Source organism: Sphaerodactylus townsendi, linkage group LG12, assembly GCF_021028975.2.
Source record: "Sphaerodactylus townsendi isolate TG3544 linkage group LG12, MPM_Stown_v2.3, whole genome shotgun sequence".
Taxonomy (NCBI): Eukaryota; Metazoa; Chordata; class Lepidosauria; order Squamata; family Sphaerodactylidae; genus Sphaerodactylus; species Sphaerodactylus townsendi.
This window is the reverse complement of record NC_059436.1, coordinates 22,184,869-22,190,868: the sequence shown is the minus strand read 5'-3', so window position 1 is coordinate 22,190,868 and position 6,000 is coordinate 22,184,869.

The window sequence follows — 6,000 nt, the reverse complement described above, 5'->3', positions numbered from 1 at the left end:
TAAAGCAGTTCACTGACCGAGCCGTTATCATGCCTGAAATACTCATTTCCATTGCAATTATAACAGGTAAGGAATATGTAGTACTTTATCCCCATTTCACAGGTTTCTGCTACTGAGGCCTTTCAAGCCATCAAATTTAGATTTTTGGAACTGGAAGCACAATATCTTTTATGCTGCAGTTTCCTGTTCACCGTTGGGCTTGGGGATTTCCATTAAAACTTGGTCAAATGGCTGGTTATCTTTACTTTCTTCAAAATCCAAGTCACCCAAGGGCCCTTTTCCAGGCCAGATTCAACTCCCTGCCACCTGCTCTCCTCCAAAATGTTGCTCATGTAGACTGTGCCCCTGTAAGCTGGGCTGTACAGCACACTTTCTTCTACTGCCCATTCTATGATGAAATTTGAGTGAAGTATATAAACCCCGTTTTAAGACACAGGGCTGAGTTTTCTGATTGTTCCAAGCTGATCTTCCTACTAAATAGCCCCATCTTAGAAATGTGCAAGAGTGTAGCAAAATTTCTGCAGTAAGTTATATTGTATGATGTCTTTTTGTTTTAAATCTCTGCATATTTAATTTTTTTGTATATCCTGTAATATTTTATAGCCTAGACGCCAATAAAGGCCTTGGATTGGATCCCCATTTTACATATGGAAAGGTGGAGGCCAGCAGCTAGGACCCTGCCCAAGACCCCAAGTCCCACGTTTGAGTCGGGATGAACTCTGGCATCTTGGCCCCGCTAGCTCTGAACTCACCCATTTATCCAGTCATGCAGAATCTTGACATACCCTCTGTGCTGCAATTGGCGTCTTGCATCCAAGAATCCGCACAAAGAATGGTGTCCCCCAGTGCTTGTTTCCACCCGCTACAAAATTGTAGTGTCTGGGCCAAATACCCTCAGTGGCCTGAGGCAAATCACTGTTCTCTTTGTGCCGTTCCCCCCATGATGTTGCAGAGCTGTTCTAAGACTGGAGATTGTTTGCACAAAGCACTTTTGAACACTTTATAAACAGTATTATAGTCACCAAGACAGCAACGGAGTAGCTGGAGCAGCATCGAGGAATGCTGCTGTAAATTTCGTTGTGCGTGCACAATGACAATAAAAATGCTTATGCTTATGCTTAAGAGTTGGATGTATATCCCCTCTTTCTCTTCTGTAAGGAGACTCAAAGGGGCTTTCTTTCCCTTCCTCCCTCACAACAAACACCCTGTGAGGTAGGTGGGGCTGAGAGAGCCCCGAGAAGCTGTGACTAGCCCAAGGTCACCCAGCTGGCGTGTGTTGGGAGTGCACAGTCTAATCTAATTCACCAGATAAGCCTCCACAGCCACTTGAGCTGTGGAGGCTTATCTGGTAAATTAGATTAGCCTGTGCACTCCCAACACACGCCAGCTGAGTGATCTTGGCAGAGCAGGGAATCAAACCTGGTTCTCCAGATTATAGAGTGCACCTGCTCTTAACCACTACACCACTGCTGCTCCTTGCCACAAAGACTTGGGTAAAGGATCCATCGGGAAGCGGATCAGCACCCAAACTGAATGCCAGCCAACTGCATTGCTGCACACTTTGGGAATATCTCCAAGTGGACAATTTATTCATGCCTCTGGGTGGGGTTCCGTGCACGGGGGGCATCTGCATGAAAGGTTGTCAGAAGAAATTTATGAATTATTCACGCTAATCAAAGTGTTGCTGGAGCCGTGTGGGGTGCGCGGGGCGGGGGAGCAGCTTTGCCTCATGTTCAAGGTGATTGCAGGCCAAGTGCTGATGAGCGCTGGGCCCGAGCATCTCCTTGGAGCCGTTGCCATGCCAACTCATCTGCCTAGGTGACTGCCACTTGTTGAAAGTTGGAGATGAATTAGCAGCTGGAATGGAGCTGGAGGCTTTAACCCTATCACTGACTGGCCAAATCCAACCTCAGAAAATTCATGGGGGGCAGGGGGAAGGGCTTTGTCCTCCTTTTGACAGCTGGGTGTCACTACTTGCAAGTCAAGGTCCCCTGCAAAGGTGCAGAAAGGGGACGGCTGGCTGGCTGGCAGTGGAAAGGGCCATCCAGTCAATTTACAACAGCTCTGGAAGGTTTCCAGTGCTCGGGACATTCAGAGGTGGTTTGCCACTGCCTGCTTCTGCACAGCGACTGACCATGGACTTCCTTGGTGGCCCCTCATCTAAAAGCAAACCAGGGTCAACCCTGCTTACCTTCCCAGATCTGCTTCTGTGATTCAAGTGGACTACTCATTGGTAGATGTTTCAGTAAAGAGAAGAACCGCATTTCCAAGCTCTTCCTTCTCTTGTGGACTAGCAGCTTGATTGGAAAACATAAACATGGACAAGCGAACATCACACTCCTAAATTTGGGGACGGAGGAGATGCTGTGTTCGCCCAGCAACCTCACCGAACGCAGCCCTGATGTGATCCTAGCTGGAACCTGCTTCTCTTGGTTTGCACTAATTTTTTTTAAATCAACTGCAGAGGAAGAGGCAGCTGGCCTGCGAGGCGGCGTTCTTTGCAGCGGGGTGGCCTCAGTGGGGCCTTGCTGAAAGGGTAATGTGTACTCCGGTACTTTCAATGCATGGTATTATTTACCCGACTGACGTCACTGGGAGCCGCTTCTATTCTTTCTGGAAAGCCCCAGGATAAGAGGCACCTGAGTGTTTCACTAGCTTGCAAACGCTGCTAACCCTTCATAATACCCAGCATATGATGTGAGCAGGGGCTGGGAAAGGAAAGCAACCCTTCACTGTGGACTGTTTGGGAGATAACACCTCCTCCTGCTGAGTCCAACACCGTACCCCTGTCTGACCCTCCAGCTGACAAAAGCCCATGGGTCGCTGTTCAGTAAAGGCAGAATACGGTCCGGTTGCACACAATGACCTCTTGACTTCTATGGCAGCCACACAGCAAAGGCCCCTCACTTTCGACATGGTGCTATTTTAGCCACATTATAATAGTAAGAGGGAAGGAGTCACTCTTTCTCACAGCTACTCTCCATTCGAATGAAGCAAGTGCCCAGAAAAATGAACCACGCTGCATAAGTCATCCCCCGCCCCCCCCACACACACACATTTGGTGCCTGTGGGGGCCAGGGGAATTTTATGAGGCAGCGCAGAGCCTCACTTGAAAATGGCCGCCACAGGCACCTGAGCCAAATGCTAAAATGGCTGCTGCAGGGGACAGAGCCAGATACAGTACTTTCTTCCCCGCTTTGCAGTCACGAGAAACCCTTTCATTTGAATGAGGGGGGGGGGGGGGCCAAGAACAAGGCTGTCCTTACAATGGCTCCACCCCACTGGCGTAATGCCCATTGGGCAAGGTGGGCAGCTGCCCAGGGCATCACCTTGTGGGGGGCATCAAAATGCTGGGTTCGTTTTGGGGTATTTTAGTGGTTTTCCATTTCCGGCCTGCAGGGGGCGCAGTTTTTAGGCTAGCGGCACCAAGATTTCAGCGTATCATCAGGAGACTGTCCTTATGCTACCCCCCAAGTTTGGTGAGGTTTGGTTCAGGGGGTCCAAAGTTATGGACTCCCAAAGGGGGTGCCCCTATCCCCCATTGTTTCCAATGGGAGCTAATAGGAGATGGGGGCTACAGTTTTGAGGGTCCATAATTTTGGCCCCCCTGAACCAAACTGCACCAAACTTGGGGGGTATCATTAGGGCAGTCCCCTGATGATATGCTGAAGTTTTGGTGCTGATATGTCTAAAAATGCACCCCCTGCAGGTACCAATGTCTTGGTGCAAAAAATAAATTGGTCGTGTAATTAGGTAGTGGCGCTTCTGCCTTACATGCGGGGGGGGGGGGGGCATCCAACTCAGGTTTTGCCCAGGGCTACAGTTTGCCCAGGGCTGCCTCGTTACGCCCCTGCTCCACCCCCTGGCTGAAAAGCACGGGTACCACGTTGGGGAACCCTGGGGACGTCAATGCTTCCAATGTGGTCAGGACTTCCTCTGCGTCTTCAGAGACCCCTTCGATGAACAGGGAGCAAGGCAAGGCCGTCCAGAGCCCCTCTTTTGAAGCAGTCTACAGTTATTACGGCATCGTTGTCCTGCTGGCCTCTGCTGTTCGTCTCAAGGTGTTCAGTCCAGGAAGAACATCCAAAATTGGACCTTTTGTTAAGTGCAGCCCTGAATGAAAACAGGACTTGGGGAGGGAACAGGGAAGCCCCTCTGTGGTGCCTGCTGTTCAATGAAAGGTCTTGGGTTCAATTTCTGGCACATCAGTTTTAGTCTAGAGAAGGGTGGTGTGATAGCCATGTTTAAATATTTGAAGGGATGTCATGTGGAAGAGGGAGCAAGCTTGATTTCTGCTGCTCCAGAGACTTAAGATCAGGAGTAATGGATTCAAGGTGAAGGAAAAGAGATTCCACTAAACATTCGGAAAAAAGTCCTAACAGAAAGAGCTGTTCAACAGTGAAGAAGAAGAGGAGAGTTTGGATTTATATCCCCCCTTTCTCTCCAGTGGAATATGATGCCTCAGAGTGTGATAGAATCTCCTTCTTTGGAGGTTTTTAGACAGAGGCTGGATGGCCATCTGCTTTGATTGTGTGTTCCTGCACTGCAGGGGGTTGGACTTGATGGTCCTTAAGAACATAAGAAAGAGTCCATCTAGTCCAGCACTCTGCTACTCACAGTGGCCCACCAGATACCTTTGGGAGCTCACCTGCAGGATGTGAAAGCAATGGCCTTCTGCTGCCTTGTGGTCTCTTCCAACTGTATGATTCTAAGTTTAATGGGGGGGGCCCAGTCAGAAGCATGGGGGCTTTTCCCTACAGGCAGACAGGATCTGCTCACACCTCTACAAGACTGCGCTGTGGCATGGCTGAGGTGAGAGGGCATTCCCCAAATGCTTTTCTCTCAGCCTCTAATGGAAAATATTTCCCCAAGTGGGATGGCTCCAGTGGGAAAGCACTGAATGACGCAAACAGGATCTTGACATCAGGGAAGCTTCCGCCCCCACGGTGCAAGTGTGGAACCTCCTGCCTCAGGAGCGGGTCGAGACCTGCTGAAGAAAGAGTCTGTTGAGACAGCCAGGGCACTCAGAGCATGCATGCTCATGTCATGCTCACGGGCTGTGCAGAATTAACACTTTCATGGAAGAGACTTATTTGGACAAAGCCCTTGCGATGCATTCAGCCCGCTCCAGGGCACCAATCCTGATGCATTCCTCCTCCCACATCCCCTCAGCTCTTCCTGTGAATCCGTTCCTCCAGAGGAGATACAGGCATTCCATTTTATGCAGGTTCTCTGCTGCAGGGTATTGAATCTCAGATTTACTAGCTGTTACCTTTCGATCAGTTCATGACCTCTCTGAAAAGCCAGCCTCTGGACTCTGCTGAAAGAGGGGCTGGAGCCCCGATCCTGGGAGGAGCACAGCTTGTTCGGCAGGGGCCTTGCAAGAAGAAGAAGAAGAGTTTGGATTTATATCCCCCCTTTCTCTCCTGCAGGAGACTCAAAGGGGCTGACAATCTCCTTGCCCTTCCCCCCTCACAACAAACACCCTGTGAGGTAGGTGGGGCTGAGAGAGCTCCGAGAAGCTGTGACTAGCCCAAGGTCACCCAGCTGGCGTGTGTGGGAGTGCCCAGGCTAATCTGAATTCCCCAGATAAGCTTCCACAGCTCAGGCGGCAGAGCTGGGAATCAAACCCGGTTCCTCCAGATTAGATACACGAGCTCTTAACCTCCTACGCCACTGCTGCTCCTCTAGAATTTCCTTTTCCGCTTTTGAGGAAGTGTGCGACACTCCTGGCCCAAGACCTCATGAAGATCTCAAGGTCCTTGTCCAACAAGAATATCTGGGCATCGTTCAAGAGAGGGGAGTGGGGGTCTCAGGAGAAGGAAGGATCTATCTCTATATTAAGGGCAAGGGGAGGGTCTCAGGCACAAGTAGTACTGAACCAAACCAAGTCATCAAGCACAACACCGAAGGGTTGCTGGTACTAACAGGGCTCTCAGCCAAGCCATGCTGGTGTCCCTTTGGACTCTCTGCTTCCAGATTCTGAGCATTCCTGTAAAG